We start from the raw sequence: 17,500 nt of genomic DNA on the forward strand, positions 1-17,500 counted from the left end.
ATATATATTATATATATATATTATATATATTATATATATATATTATATATATTATTTATATATATTATATATATATATTATATATATTATATATATATATTATATATATATATATATATTATATATATATATATATATTATATATATATATATATATATTATATATATATATTATATATATTATATATATATATATATATATTATATATATATATTATATATATTATATATATATATTATATATATTATATATATATATTATATATATATATTATATATATATATTATATATATATATTATATATATATATTATATATATATATATATATATTATATATATATATGTATATATATATATGTGAGTGGAACTGATAGATGGAAACTATGTGAAAGTCCTTCATGTATATTTATATACACACACTCACGTAGATCAATTTCAACCATCTCAGAAAAACACCCCATTCTTTATTTCTTCCTCTCCCTTCTTCCTTTTTATTTGTTTTTGTTTTTTTAAAAACTCACAAGATACGTACATACACACACATGTATACATGCACATATAGATTCAAAGTGACAAGAACATCTCGATTAATCAGTCTCAAAAGACCCTATTTCCAAAACTCAAGAAAACAGATTCAACTCCAAATTTTGTTCAACTAACTCACATATATATAAAAGCATGAATTTTCTATTAGAAATCATTCGTGATGAATCTCCTTTTTCTTAATATACAAAATCTGTACACATATGCACAGACACACACACACATATACATACACATCATCATCATCACTGTTTAACATCTGCTTTCCATGCTGGCATAGGTTGGATGGTTTGACAAGAGAAGACTGCATCAGATTTCTGACACTCACACACACAATTATACATAGTGTGTGTGTGTATACACTTACACATGCATGTGTTACTGTAGGCACTGGTATAGATATTGGTGCAAGCATAACTGTGTGGTAAGAAGTTTGCTTCCTAACCACTTTACTCTGGGTTCAATCTCACTGTGTGGCAACTTAGGTAGTTGTCTTCTATAGTCCTGGGTTGACCAAAATTTTGTGAAAGAAGCTCATCATGTGTGTGTATGTATGTGTATATATATGTGTGTGTGTGTGTGTTTGTATATATAATGCAGAAGTAAGAATTAAAGTTAGGCAAATCAAGTTCACATATACATTTATATTTGTTCAACCCTAGACCCAACATGCATGAATTTCTCTGAAAGTATATTCAATACATCAAACATATTAAAAATATATAGAGTAATCAATACATTAAAAATATACACATAAAAATATATAAACACAGTAGAATCTCACACTACGAGTAATTTGCTGTACGAGCCGAGACTCATGCAGATTTTTGTCTTTAAGTATGAGCAGAAATCCACAATATGAGTGGGTTTCATACAAGCAACCACTAGTCAGCACTGAGCTCACATTCTCACAACAAGCCCAGTCTTTGCTTGCTCAGTTCACATGTTTACCTCATTGCGGCAGCATCCCTATTGTGTTTTACCCAGTGTTTTTGTTTAGTTTAGTGCATTTTTTGCTATCATTTTATAATAATTAGTTGTGTTAGCTATGGGTCCAAAGAAGGTTTGTGCAAAGGACAGTGCTGAGAAGAAGAAAAAGCTGATTATGATAAAATTGAGGAAGGCAATCATTGATAAACATTAGAGAGGAGTGCATAAGTGAAGTACGTTGATGATTTGCGCCATCCTGAAGAAAAAGAATGAGATCAAGGCTGTTACAACAGCAAAGGGTGTCTCCAGGCTCTCTAAGCAACGTACATCTGTCCATGAAAGGATGGAAAAATTGCTTCTCCTGTGGATCAATGAGAAGCAACTCACAGGGGATACGATTATGGAGACCATCATCTGCAAGAAAGCATGAGCACTGATGGGGATCTCCTGAAGCAAAACCCTGGAACATTGACAGAGGAGACATCAGCAGACGCATTTAAGGCCAGTCGGGGCTGGTTTGGTAATTTCAAGAAGAAGACTGGTGTTCATAGTGTTGTCAGATATGGAGAAGCAGCAAACTCTGACATGAAGGCAGCTGAAGATTTCATGCATGAATTCCATCAGCTCATCGCAGCTGAGGGTACATTGCACAACTGGTATTCATCTGTGATGAAACTGGCCTTTTGGGGGAAAAAATACCCAGAAGAACCTACATAACTGCAGAGAAGAATATATATATATATATATACATGGGAGAATTTACGAAAAAAACAACAGACGAGGACAGGTGGTGTAAACAACAAAAGGATGTATTAGTTTAACGCTCGGGAATAGAGAAAGTCTTTAACGTTTCGAGCTACGCTCTTCAACAGAAAGAATTAGGAGAAAAACACGGAGAAAAAAAATTTGTATGTTGTGGTCAGCGATCTATCATGGCAACTGCCGGACAGAAAGTTCACACACACACACACATATATATATATATATGGGAGAATATACAAATAATAACAACAGACGAGGACAGGTGGTGTAAATAACAAAAGTATATATTAGTATGACGCTCGGGAATACGGAAAGTCTTTGACGTTTCGAGCTACGCTCTTCAACAGAAAGAATACGGAGACAAGGAGAAAAACACGGAGAAAAAAAAATTGAATAGTGTTCAGTCAACGGTCAATCTATGTAAATAGGGTTGTAATCCAAAATATTTCCTTGTGAAGCACATCTGCATATTCCAGTACTCCAAAATTGAATGTAGATGTTATTGTGATTGGAAAAAATTTTTGGTATTATTTATTTACCATTACATATATTTCATATGCTAATAGGAAATATCTTACATGTTTTTCCTATATGTACAATTTTGTAACTTATCATCATCATCAACATCCATTGTCCCTGCTGGCATGGATTGGACAGTTTGACCTGAGCTGGAGAGCTGCATCAGACTCCACTCTGATTTGGCATGGTTACTACAGATGGATTCTCTTCCTAATGTCAACCACTTTATAGAGTCTGCTGGATGCTTTTATGTGGCTCTGCATGGGTGCTTTTACATGTTGCCATATGGGCATTTTTACATGTTGCTGCATGGGTGCTTTTACGTGGCACTGCACAAGTCTTTTTATGTGGTACCGTCATGAGTACTTTTAGCAAATGAAACATTTGTAATGGTGAATATATTATCCAAAATTTTTTTCCAATCTTGTTTTAGTGTGTGTGTGTGTGTGTGTGGCTGTCCTTGCTTTGACATTGCATGATATCTGTAATCAAGTGTCACTATTGTGCAAGCATTATCCTTTGTTTATCATCTTCTATAAAAATATGCTTGACCATGGGGAAATATTTATTACCTTACTTGGAAACAGTTGGGAGTTTGGGAACAAGAAGGACATCAGACTAGAAAATCTGCCTCGACAAAATTCCATTTGACTCATGTGAGCATGGAAAAGTTGACATTAAAATAACAATGATGATTATATATATAGATATACTTTTATATGTAATGACTTTTTAAGCAATGTATCTCATAGTGAATTCAGCTATAAATAACAGCCTACGACATATTTGGTTAAAATTTTGGGGGTGGAAAAAAAAAACAATGGGTAGCTCTGCTTGCAGGACTTGAGCATGCATATTCTGAAATCTGGATAAACATGCTTCCAGTTACACTAAAGTAGCTGCCTGTCTTTCTTTCATCAAATTAAATGTTTTTTCATCTTACCAATGAGAAAGTATGTTTACATTTAGAAAGCAAATAGAAGCATCGAGAAATATGCAAATAAGTCTTAATGAATGATGTACCTGTCGGTGAATTCAGTTATAATAGCTTTTCATTCATTGGGCTGAAAATCTCTTGGACAAAACAAAAACTGGAAACTACCTACAGGACTCGAACTTCATTTTCTGTAGGCCAGATGGACGTATTTCTCAAAGAATCTTCATCTGATGTTAGTGCTGTTGTATGGCCTTAGTCATGATGGTGGAAATGGTCTAAAGGACTTAACAAAATTTACTGTCATAATAATTCTTCCATTCTGGACATTTTCTGGTGTGCTTAAATTATCCAGAGAAACCAAAAAAACATTTTTGTTCAAAGAATGCCTATACATCTACAAAAAAAAAAAATAGATACCATTGTGTGTGTGTGTGCGTGCGTGCGCGCATGGATGTGTAAAGAGGAGGGGAGAGAGACAAGATTTAAATCTAAACAGGCTGCCTGATAGGCAGAAAATTGGTAGATTGGTTACTAAGTAGGTAGATATGTAACTTGACATGTTTATAGCCAAATTGACAGACATACAGATAGATGGATGGCTAGGAGAATAGATTTGACTGATAGCTAAGTGGGTACATTGAGTTATTGCTAGCTGTCTAAATGTTATAACTAGATAGAAAGCTAGATAGATAAATAGTTAGGTAGATAAACAAGTTTATAATTAGATGGAAGGATAGATAAACAAACAAAACTTAAACTTATAGCTAGCTATATAACTAGTTAGCTTGCATAGATGTAGACAGACAGGCTTTTTAAAGCTTGCTACATATTTAAATTGTTAGACCTACAACAAAAGATAGATAAATTGACAGATACAACAAGATAGATGTATATTTTAAAAAACAAAAAAATGGATAGGCAGTTGGTATTGACTATTGGTTTGATGAATATATAGAACAAATGAAAGGTTGTGTGTGTGTGTGTGTGTGTATGTATGTGATAATCTGCTCCATATGTGGACAGTTAATGCTGGTATAACAGGTTTGTTAGGACAGCAGACAACTCTGCTAAACATAATTTGTCATCTTATTTGTATGATCACTATAAATGCCTACAGTTTTTTATTTTTATTTTTTGTAGTTGTTTTTTTTTCTTCCTATTTTATCAGTATTCAATATGCAGCAATATGTTCCACTAAAAGTACAAGTACTTTCAGCAAATCCTGATGTTTATGATTATTATTATTATTATTATTATTATTAAAGCAGTGAGTTGCAGAATAGTAAGCACACCAGGTGAAATGCTTAGCAGTATTTCATTTGCTTTGATGTTCTGAGGTCACATTCTGCTAAGGTCAACTTCGCTTTTCATCCTTTCAGCGTTGATGAATTAAGTACCAGTGAAACACTGGGGTCGACGTAATTGATTAGTCTCCTCCCCCAAAACTTCAGGACTTGTGCCTATAATAGAAGGGATTATTATATTATCATTATTATTGCTATTAAGGTGGTGAGATGTCAGAATTGTTAGCGTGCTGGACAAAATGCTTAGCGGCGTTTCATTCTGAGTTCAAATTCCACCAGGATCTTCTTTACTTTTCATCCTTTTAGGGTCAATAAAATAAGTACCAGACAAGCACTGGGGTTGATGTAATTCACTACTCCTCTTCCCCAAAATTTCAGGCCTTGTGCCTTTAGTAGAAAGAATTGTTATTATTATTATTATTATTATTATTATTAGTTAAGTAGTGAGCTGCAAAATCATTAGCACTTCAGGCGAAATGCTTAGCACTATTACATCTGTCTTTACATTCTGTGTTTACCAAATCCTCTCATATGATTTTGGTCAGCCTAAAACTGTAACTTTAGGCAAGATACTTAGCCGTAGAATTGAACCTGAAATCATATGGTTGAGAAATGAACTTTTTAACCACACAACCATATTACCATCTTGACTATTCTTTTTCTTTTTTTCATCTTTAATTTAAATTTAATAAATATTTTGCAAATTAGTTTTCATTTCATTATTATTTTATTTCTACTTGAAAGTTTGAAGAAGTAAAGTTATGGTTAAACCACCAACAGAGGCAAAAATATTTTTCTTTACTTTACTTGTCTTATCACATGTAATACTAATGCAACTATGATTCTCACTTCATCCTAGTAAATGAATATCTACACGTCACTCCTCTATAAATGAAGTAGTACAAAATAAAGAGTACTGGGTGATGTTCCAAGACTGTGGGATGAGAAATGATAAATAAGAGAAGAGCAGAGCAGAGGAATTAGTAAAGAGATGAGAAAAAAAGGAGGGATAGAATTGAACAAATGATAGGATGAATTTTGTGTATGTGGGTAGTAGAAGTCTAGTGCTAGCATCCAGATCCCAGTGAAATCACACTTTATCACCAATGGATGATGTACATACTCTTGGATTCATTATGTCTAGTTTAGAGATAGGATGAGATGATAATGGTAGGAACACATTTGGTCGCAAACCTAGTGGATTAGTACTGACCAAGTGCTAAAGATAAGAAATTACTATAGCAGCATTTTAAGACAAAGAACAAAGTTTAACTATCTTTCTATTGCTATGGCTTTAGATCAGTAGTTCTCAACCATTCTTTGTCTATGGACCACTTTGATTCTTATTTTGCTCAGGGGGAAGGATCCTTATAACAATCCGATGTCTAAAAATTCCTGTTATATTTTTATGATTAAATATTATTAGAAATTGTACAAAAATTGTTAAAATGTTTTGTGTATTGTAGAAGTATAACCAGTTTATTGCTGCATAATTTTAACAGCAAAATCTTAAATCAACCCTGGTTGAGAACCACTGCTTTAGATAATTGTTTTTTCTTGTTTTTGTTATTATCGTTGTCATCCCAGAAGCCCTGCCCCTCCACCCTTGTCAGCCCAGACCAAGCATAGCCTTTTAATCAATCTACTTATAATCATGATGTCTGAAATAGTAATATTTAAGAATACGTTATCCAAAGTTTTTTTTTTCCCCTCCCTAAGACTTTACAGTGATTTGAGGAAGGTTTGGTTTCTATTTGCAGCAAATCGAGAAATTTCAGACGTGAAATGTATATTATTATTATTAAAGTGGCAATCTGGCATAATCATAAGCACATCAAGCAAAATGCTTAGTGGTATCTTATCCATTATTGTTCTGAGTTCAAATTTCACCAAGTTGACTTTACCTTTTATCTTTTAGGGGGTCAATAAAATAAGTGCCAATTAGGCCCTGGGATTGATTTAATCAACTTAACCCCTCCCCTGAAATTGCTGGCCTTGGTGCCAAAATTTGAAATTATTATATTTATTAGTAGTAGTAGTAGTAGTAGTAGTAGTTGCAGTTGCAAGGTAGCAGAATCATTAGTCATATAAAGTTCTTAGCAACATATCTTCTGGCCCCTTACATTCTGAATTCAAACCCCACCAAAGTCAACTTTGCTTTTCACCCTTTGGGGATTGATTAAATAATGTACCAGTCAAGTACTGAGGTCAGTGTAATTGACTTTCCCCCTCTTCCCTCAAAATTGCTGGCCTTGTGCCAAAATTATTATTATTACTTTTGCACACAACTGATTAGACTGTTGGAAAAATTCTTAACATCTGGCTACAAGTAACCTTAGTTGCCAAGAACCTTCCTAAGGTTTTATGCTTATTTCCTCTGTCCATTTGTTCAAATCTTTAGGGATAGTTCCTAATGCACTTATAACTACAGGAATACATTTTACTTGCACTTTCCATAGCCTCTATAATTCATTGGCTAGGTTCTGGTTTATTATTATTATCATTATTATTAAGGTAATAATTTTTCAGGCACTTTATGTTCTAAGGTCAACTTTGCCTTTCATCCTTTCAGGGTCGATAAAATAAAGTACCAAACAAGAACTGGGGGGCAATGTTTTTGACATTACCTCTCCCCATAAAATTGCTGTCCTTATGACAAAATCAATCAAAATTATTATTGTGAAGTTGGCAAAATGAACCAAATTAATTAAGGCATAGAAAGAAAACAATTTTCATGTTTCATGTGAAAGAGAGAGAGGTCTTCTTTGATGAAGAAGAAAAAAAAATGTCAATTTTAATTTTGCTTTTAAGATGGAAATTACATCCAGCATGTTAATGAGCTGAGTATGTTTGTCTATGTTTGCTTCTATAATTAGTAGATCATTTTTCTCTTTAACCCATATATGCAACTACTTTCCTTTAATTTATATGGAATCATTTGTTATTTAATTGCTTTATAGGAAATTGAAATGTTTATATTTCCTTTTCTGTAAGTTGATGATAATCTGCTTTTAAGTTTTCATTAGATTGAATTCCAATCAAGTGTAACATTTTCAATTATTTCTCTGTAAAAGGAAATGAAGAAATCCTTATTTTCATGTGATTCAACAGTATTTTTTAAAATTTTGTAATCAGCTAAATTGTATTTCTCCTTTCCCTGTGTGAGTGTGTGATTTACAATATTCGTTTGAAGGTGCAATATGGCTGAATGGTTCAGAAGTTCGTTTGCAACTACAAGGTCCTGTGTTTGGCCCCACTGCTTATCATCTTGACCAAATATCATTATTAAAGCCTCAGGGCCACTCACATACTGTGAATGACACTGGTTAGACAGAAACTATCCATTGTTCCTTGATGTGGCCCCCTTCTGCATTAAAATATTTCATTTGTACCTAACATTTGTTAGAAATAAATCCACACACTCTCTCTCTCTTCCTCTCTCTCTCTCTTCCTCTCTCTCTCTCTTCCTCTCTCTCTCTCTCTCTCTCTCTCTCTCCCTCCCTCCCTCTCTCTCTATCTCAGTCTCTCTCTCTCTCTCTCCCTCCCTCTCTCTCTATCTCAGTCTCTCTCTCTCTCTCTCTCTCTCTCTCTCTCTCTCTCTCTCTTTCTCTCTCTCTCTCCTTGAGAGCCCCTGTTGTGCAGGTCTACACAGTTTTTACTGTTTACATTTCCCATAGATTCAAATAAACCCTTCCAGCAGCCATATTTGGGCCAATATTTGCCTCCTTAGTAAATGCAGGGATAAGCATTATTTTGTATAAATGTAGATGTAATCAGTTTCAACTACCTTGGGTTTTTTTTGGGTTTTTTTGCATCAAATTAAATAAAATATAATTGTAGGTACAGGTATAGCTGTGATAGGAAGTTTGCTTCCCAAACACATGGTTCCAGGTTCAGTCCCACTGTGTAGCATCTTGGGCAAGTGTCTTCTACTATAGCCTTGGGCTGGCCAAAGTTTTGCGGGTGGGTTGAAAGAATATGTGTGTGTATGCATGTGCTACTGTCTTCTTACCTTGACTTCATGTGATAGTTGTAAAAAAATGTTATCATCATACAAGTGGTGTTCTTGTATGTTCCATTGGAACATGTCTGGTCATAGGGAAATACTACCTTATTTGAAAAAAAGGCAAGTGTTGATGACAGGAAGGGCATCCAGCTGTTGAAAATCTATCTCAACAAATTCTCTCTGACCCATGCAAGCATGGAAAAATGGAATGTCAAGTCAATGAGGGTGAGGAAGATACCTGCCAAAGTTATTTTGAACCATCTACAGGATGTTCTGATTTAGCACTTTGAGATAGGGAGCAAGGACTTAGGCTGTATCAGTACAGTTTCATGGTCCCACTTGGTCTTTTGTTAAGTTGGATACATTGATATCTGGCAAAGACAGTTGCAGGTTGTTTAGTTTTAAGGAGTTTTAATCATGGCCATCCCATTTGGAAAATTGCCGTAACTCTTTAATTTCTTGTATGCCACACTACCACATGGGATTGGTTCAATTAGCCAGTCTTGAGATACACATTAGAACAAAAATATTAACCTTGTTTATATTCATTCAGGAGAAAGTGAGGAACTCATTAAAGTAAAGAGGAAAAACTCTTAATCTCTTCCCCTATCATTTCTTTTCTATAATAGAATCAGTACAGAATTGTTGTTAAGATTTAAACACAGGAAAAGGAGTTTTAAGCATTCCTTGGAGGTAAACTAAGAATGAGAAATATCTTGCATGATTTTAATTTTGAAAATATGGTATACATATCTTTTATCACCATCATCATTGTTTAATGTCCATTTCTTATGTTGGATTCTGCTTTGGCATTCTTTCTAAATCTGGATACCCTTTCTGAGTCCAACTACTTAACACAATGGACCAGGTATTTTTTCATAGCAACAGCACTAGGTTAGGTTGCCAAGTAACTCACAAGACAGAGTACTTTGACTGAATGAAATATCTTTCCTTGCTTAAAATGATTGAAGTGATATTTACATTATAATGGAATATTAATAACAAGGCTTGCTATCTCTAACTAAACATGTAACATCAAAAGCATTGGAACTTTTGTGTCTATGCTAATTATATATATTAATTATATATGCTTCAGATGGAACAATAGATTATCGACAATCAGAACAGTTTAAGGTTTAACACTGTTGGGACTGATGGGGAAGGAAAAAGTTATTTTTTTTAAAAAAATGGAAGAAAATTGGAGAGAGAAAGAAAAGGGATTAGGCCCCCTCCCCAAATTTTATTGTAATCTAACTCTGCTAGGGTTCCAAATGTCTTGCAGATTTATTTTATCATACTTATGTGACAACGTGGAGGCGCAATAGCTCAGTGGTTAGGGCAGTGGATTCGCAATCAGAGGATCACGGTTTCGATTTCCAGAGCGGGCGTTGTGTGTGTTTATTGAGCGAAACACCTAAGCTCCACGAGGCTCTGGCAGGGGGTGGTAGCGACCCCTGTTGTACTCTTTTGCCCCAACTTTCTCTCTTTCTTCCTGTTTCTTGAATAAAGCTGCGATGGACTGGCGTCCCGTCCAGCTGGGGGAGGGGGGGACATACGCCATGGAAACCGGGCCCATGAGCCTAGCTAGGCTTTAAAAGGGTAAGTAAGATGTGACAACAAATTCTCAGAATTGGTAAACACTGGTAGTTTTAATTTTTAAATGTTACCCTGCACTTGTTTTTGGTTTGATTGTGTGTGTGTGTGTGAGACAGTGTTGTTGTTTTGGGGTTTGCTTTTTTTTTTTCACTTTTTCTCCACCCCACTCGCCCCCTCTTCCACAAACAATATATTTCAGTACCACATGGTTTTCAATGATTAACATGTCAGCAAAATTAGCTTGCTAGACACCTTTTTGTTGTTTTTTTTTTTTATTTATATAATTTCTTTTTAACATATTTACTCTTCCATGGATTGCTGAATCAGGAATTTTTTCTTCTTTTTTTTTTTAGTATTATTTTATTTCATTTCATTTTTCTCCTTTTTTCTCATCTTTTTCTTTTCTTTTTCTCCCTCCCCCCTCCTGAATCACTCATCTGTAAAAGCTGTTTTATACTCTTCAGCAACACTGCCTTACCTTTTCATTCAATTTATAATAGTGCTTATACTCTACAGGTATTTAACCACTCAGGTGCCATCCTACTGTGAAGATATAATCTATTGTAACATTTAAAAATGTCATTTATTGCTATCTGTTCCTTGAAAGATAATCAGGTGAAGTGGGAATGGGTCAACTTTACAATAGTTAAACAAACAAAAAAAATAGAAAATTACTATATGCCTGTCACCCACTCACCCATTCACCCCTCTGTCCATTCCTGTCTCTACCTCATCATGACCAGCAGCACTGCTACCAAAAAAACAAAAAGGCTGTTATTTCTTCAGTCGTGTATGACAAAGATATCCATTGGACTCTCTTCAGAAGTGGGTGAAATGGAAGTTGTGATGGTCGTGGGCATTCCCCACCACACCTTCACCTTATAACTTGTGAAAAATATAATTTTTCTTGTCTGGCCGTATAGCCTTTTCTGTTTGTTTTCCTGTCTTGTTTTTTTGTCCGCCACTACATTCCTCCATGGCAAGGTTTAATTTGTGTATACAAATTTAATTTGCGGTCCATGGGAAGAGCCGTTTTAGCGATGTGTCCTGCCCAGCTCTTCGAAACGCCGGTGTTAAAATGGGGGTAGCTGATGAAGGAGAATGTCCTCTATGTGGCTTGTGTGTTTTCTCGTCTACGTTTTGTTTGCAATGTCCTGTACCCAGATATGCACCTATACATACAGGTGGATGTCGGTATGCACATACCTGTACGTATATATGCATATACTCATTTACTATTTATATATATATATATATGCGTGTGTGTATGTAGATCGATAGATAATGATCATGATCATTATCATTTAATGTTTGCCTTCCATGCTGGCATGAGTGGGATGGTTTGACAAGAGCCAGCCAGGCAGAAGCCTGCACCAGGCTTCTGTAACTGTTTTGGCAGGGTTTTTACAGCTGGATGCCCTTCCAAACACCAACCGCTTTACAGTGTGGACTGGGTGCTTTTGAGTGGCACCTGCGCTGACAGGGTCACCAAGTACTTGCAAGACAATGAAAGGAAACTCTTTTGGGAGGGAAGGGGAATATATACATGCCATTGCCATATACAAAGTACTTGTGCCAATACCATGTGATGGTGGCACATAAAAAGCACTATTGTACACTGTAAAGTGGTTGGCATTATAAAGGAAATCCATCCACAGAAACCATACCATGACAGACAATTGGAGCCTGGGCAGCTCTCTGGCTGGTCAGCTCCCATCAAACCATCTGACCTATGTCAGCATGAAAAATGGACATTAAATGATGATGATTATAAGGATATATGTATTATACACACAAACACACACACACACACACACACACACACACACACGTTACAAAATATGGTGAAATTTTGAGAAAATAATCTCTAGTTTGCAGTTGGGTCTGGAATTGTAAGGAGTATTAGTTTTTACTTAAGGAAAGGTTAAATCATTGTTTTGTGCATTACGGTTGCCATTCGTTACTGTGTACAGTGTCACTTCCATTTGGTAGTTCCACCTGTTGACAGACAATGGTCTTTGGGGGATTTCTGGCAGCTATGTATGGTTTCCATTGGATGAGCTAGTACAGTTGTGGACTCATTGGACAAGTGTGTTTGGTGCTGCTGCTATCTGTGCAGGAGGATAAAGGTCCGGATCCCCCCCACACACACACACATACACATTTATATTAATGTGTGTGTATACACACATGCACACACAAACATGCATAAAAGCACATCCACATATGTATGTGTATAATATATATATATATATACACACACACACACACACGCATGCACACACACACACACATGCACACACATACCATTCCTCCCTTAGTCTTCCCACACAGACCCATGATTTACAGCATTCCAGCCATGATCATTCCATTTATTTTTAGAGTTATGTAAGACTACATGATCTGATATGTCCTAAGATGGTGGGGGTGTCATTTGAAAGGGGACTTTTTGTCTGCTATTTGTAGCAGGGCCATGTAAATTCTTCATTTTGTGTCACCTTATATTTAGAAGAAATGATATTTTTAAGATTTTACTCCACTTCGATCCAGTGCTACCCATTGTTGTGAAAAGTTATATCTTCTTTCTGAAAAGACTGTGATCAGAATTAGACTAAAATGAGAAAAGGTCAGGGAGCTTATTACCTCTATTGGCTAAGATGGAGGCTTTCTGTTTCCAAGTGAAGATTAGATTGTATGATGCATGTGTACAAACTACAATGCTGCATTGTAAGTGGGATGTAGGTACTTGAATGCAGAAGACATGTAAAGGTTGGGACAGAATGAAGCAAGCATGATCTGCTGAATGTAAAGTGCCAGTGATCATAAATTATGGAGTGTTGGGGCACAGATGAGTAGAGACAAAAGATAGGTATGCTGGTTAGATATATACATATAATGTGTATGGTTGATGTTAACAGATGGGTGAATAAGTGTCAGGAGATTCATTCGGAAGGATAGTATGGCAGTGGAAGATAAAGGGAAACTTGAACAAAAGTGGTGTTGGCTAATCTTGGGGTGTTGACCCACACAGAAGAGATGACTAAAGAATGCAACAAGTGACAAGATACTGTGTGAGAGAAGACCCATTCAACCCATGCATGCATGAAAAAAAATCATTATTTAACATCCATTTTCCATGCTGGCATTGTTTTAACTGTTTGACAGGAGCTGGTGAGCTGGATAACTGTACCAAGCTCTTATGTTTGCCTTGGCATGGTTTCTATGGCTGGATACCCTTTCTTATGGATGTAAAAATATTGATAATGAAACTGATATAGAATCTCCTTTGTGGGCTTCACAAATCAAATTTTTGCATACCCTGTTTGGTCAGAGTGACCTTATCAATGTTGATATAATTCAGAAATCTATCAATGGTTTCACTGTGAATAATTAGCCATGTTAGCTTCCAAGTAACCTGCAGATTTAGTTTGTAGCTTAGTTGTGTTTTCCTAAGATTTCACTTCAACTAAAAGGGGATTTTAACTGTAAGCTTGGATTAAGCCTATCTGCTGACCTCTTATCCTCTGTTACAACCGCCCTAACAACACAGAAGTTCCATAAGTATCTGTTATCTCTGCAACATCTTTTATTTTGATCTGACAGTCATGCTTTAATGTGCTACACTCATTAACTGGTGACCTGATTTTTTTTCTAACCTGGAAATTTAGTACCTTAGCACAAAATATTATTGCCTTGAACGAGAGGAAGGTAGGGAGAGAGAGGGCTATGCTAATAAAATAACCAACTTAAAGAATTATTTGTACTTTGAACAAAATGTAATTGGATTTGTATCAAGATCTCGGCAATAATGTTCTTCAGAACCATAATTTTCTTAACTTTGTCAAATTTCCTTTCAAAAACCTTTAGGTTTCTTCTTTATCAGAGCATCTTTTAACCTTGAGCAGTTTCAAAGGCTCAAAAAATACCCACTTATTGAATAATGGTCCTATTCTGAGGTCAATTTACTTATTGATGTCATAAACCTTTGTCAGTATAGTCAGCAGTAAGTAAAATATCTTATTTCTTTACTGCCCGCAAGGGGCTACACACACAGAGGGGACAAACAGGGACAGACAAACGGATTAAGTCGTTTATATCGACCCCAGTGCGTAACTGGTACTTATTTAATCGACCCCGAAAGGATGAAAGGCAAAGTCGACCTCGGCGGAATTTGAACTCAGAACGTAGTGGCAGATAAAATACCGTTAAACATTTCGCCCAGCATGCTAACGTTTCTGCCAGCTCGCCGCCTTAAGTAAGTAAAATATCTGCTTGGCAGATTGTAAAGAAGGAATTACAAATGATCAGATATTAAAATGCTGCTAAGTTAAGCTAATTTACAAGTATACTAAACACCTTGTTTAGTTCCAAAGACCAGTCTTCGGTTTCAGTGTTTTACTCAGGATACCTACTTAACTTCTTATTTATAAATAGTGAGCAGGTATATCAAACAAAATGTGACTTTTTCAACTTTAACCAAGAAAGTGGATGCTCAGAACTATCTCTGTGATTTACACATATGTACTCAAGAAGGCCTGTACTCAGCAGCAGAAGTGGAGTAAGTGTTAATGCCACTCCTCCTTGGCTTGCAAGAATATTGTGCCGGTGCCATGTAAAAAGCACTTATGCTGGTGCCACGTGAAAGCACCACAGTATATTCTGTGAAGTGGCTGGCATTAGGAAGGGCTTCCAGCTATAGAAAATGTGCCAAATCAGACTAGAGCAGCTCTCCAGTATGCCAGTATGGACTACAGATGTTAAATGATGATGATGATAGTGATGGTGTACCTAATACGTATACATACACACACACATTAACACACAGAAAACATTTTTTATTTGCTACCAAAGCAACAAACATTTGGGGCAGGATTTGAAAAGGTAATCTGAAATCATAGGAGCCAAGATAAAATTGATTTCATCCTAGCTTCCCCTTGCCCTAATTTGAATACAATTTCAAGTTAGTAGGAGTTGAATGAGTGGTAGTGGCAGTGGCAGTTTAAAAGGGCTACACCAACATAGTTGGATGGAGGTGAAATTAGAATGAATTTGTTGGTATGACTGTTAGGTATATTATAGGCATTGAAATATAACCAACATAATCCTTACTATTTCTAGCATACTAAGCAAGCATGTAGAGGACAGACTACCTTTGGGTTTGCATAACCCTTCCTTAACCCTTTCATTACCAACCCGGCTGAAACCGGCTCTGGCTTTGAGTACAAATGTCTTGTTTTGATAAGTTTTGAATTAAAATCTTCCACCAAACCTTAGTCACAATTAATGTTCCTAACACTAGCTGAATGATAACTAAGTTATTTTGCTAAATTCTTTGTTATATTTAAAGTAATTGAAAGAAACACAGAGCATCTCAAAATAAATACAGTAACGAAAGGGTTAACATTCAGATTATTCTGTCAAGTGTAAGGCTAATTTATTCCCATTGTTTTGAAATTAATCATACATTGTTGCAAAACTTCAAGATAATGAAGACGGGATAGTTTGTTTTCAGAATGACATGTTAGGTAGGTGTGAGAGGCCTGATCTGGTCAGTTTGAACATAAAGCAAATAGAATATTTGGGTTGGATGTGGCTGGTTAAGACGGACAAAATAATGGAAGAAATACTTTACTGGAGGAGTGAGTGAGTGTTATAAGATGAGTAAAGATGCAAAGGAAAGTTAGATGTAGTGTAGAAAAAAAAAACCCATGCCAGCATGGAAAATGGACATTAAATGATGGTGATGATGAGAATCAAATATATATATATATATATATATATATACATATATATATATATATATATGTATATATATATATATATATATATATATATATATATATATAGGCGTAGGAGTGGCTGTGTGGTAAGTAGCTTGCTTACCAACCACATGGTTCCGGGTTCAGTCCCACTGTGTGGCACCTTGGGCAAGTGTCTTCTACTATAGCCTCGGGCCGACCAAAGCCTTGTGAGTGGATTTGGTAGACGGAAACTGAAAGAAGCCCGTCGTATATATGTGTGTATGTATATATATATATATATATATATATATATATATATGTATGTATGTGTATATGTTTGTGTGTCTGTGTTTGTCCCCCCAACATCGCTTGACAACCGATGCTGGTGTGTTTACGTCCCCCGTAACTTAGCAGTTCGGGAAAAAGAGACCGATAGAATAAGTACTAGGCTTACAAAGAATAAGTCCTGGGGTCAATTTGCTCGACTAAAGGCAGTGCTCCAGCATGGCCACAGTCAAAAGACTGAAACAAGTAAAAGAGTATATATATATCTGTGTGTGTCATCATCATTATTTAACGTCTGCCTTCCATGCTGGCATGGGTGGGATGGTATATATATATATATATATATATCTGCTGAGTGGTTGGTATTAGGAAGGGCATCCAGCTGTAAAAATCCTGCCAAAACAGTCATAGAATTTCTGGTGCAGGTTTCTGCCTGGCAGCTCCTGTCAAACCATCCCACCCATGCTAGCATGGAGGGTGGATGTTAAACGATGATGATATTTTTCCGGTTGGCCTGAGGCTGTATTAGAAGACACTTGTTAAGGTGCCATGGAATAGGACTGAACTCCAAACTATGTGATTGGGAAGCAAACTCAAACAGGTTGGACAGGAATGCAAAAATTAAACATTTTGTGTTGTTAGTGTTGTATGATATGACTTTATATGATGTTTATATAAACAACCTGATGTTCATTCTAGTAAACCTTTAAGCTATTTCTTTCTGTTAGTTTCATTAATTATTGTTTACTTTTGTAATGATAAAGGTGATGGCAAACTGGCAGAATTGTTAGAATGTTGGGAAAATGCTTTGCAGTATTTCTTCTGGCTTATCACATTCCAAGTTCAAATTCTGCCAGGGTCAACTTTGGCCTTCA

General features: G+C 35.7%; 1 protein-coding gene across 2 annotated transcripts in view; it reads left to right on the forward strand.

The window, feature by feature from the left end:
- The window catches only part of LOC106875828 (protein sprouty homolog 1), a 96,545-nt gene that overhangs the window by 77,677 nt on the left and 1,368 nt on the right, over positions 1-17,500 (forward strand). The window lies entirely within an intron of this gene.

Source organism: Octopus bimaculoides, chromosome Z, assembly GCF_046866305.1.
Source record: "Octopus bimaculoides isolate indiv1 chromosome Z, ASM4686630v1, whole genome shotgun sequence".
Lineage (NCBI taxonomy): Eukaryota > Metazoa > Mollusca > Cephalopoda > Octopoda > Octopodidae > Octopus > Octopus bimaculoides.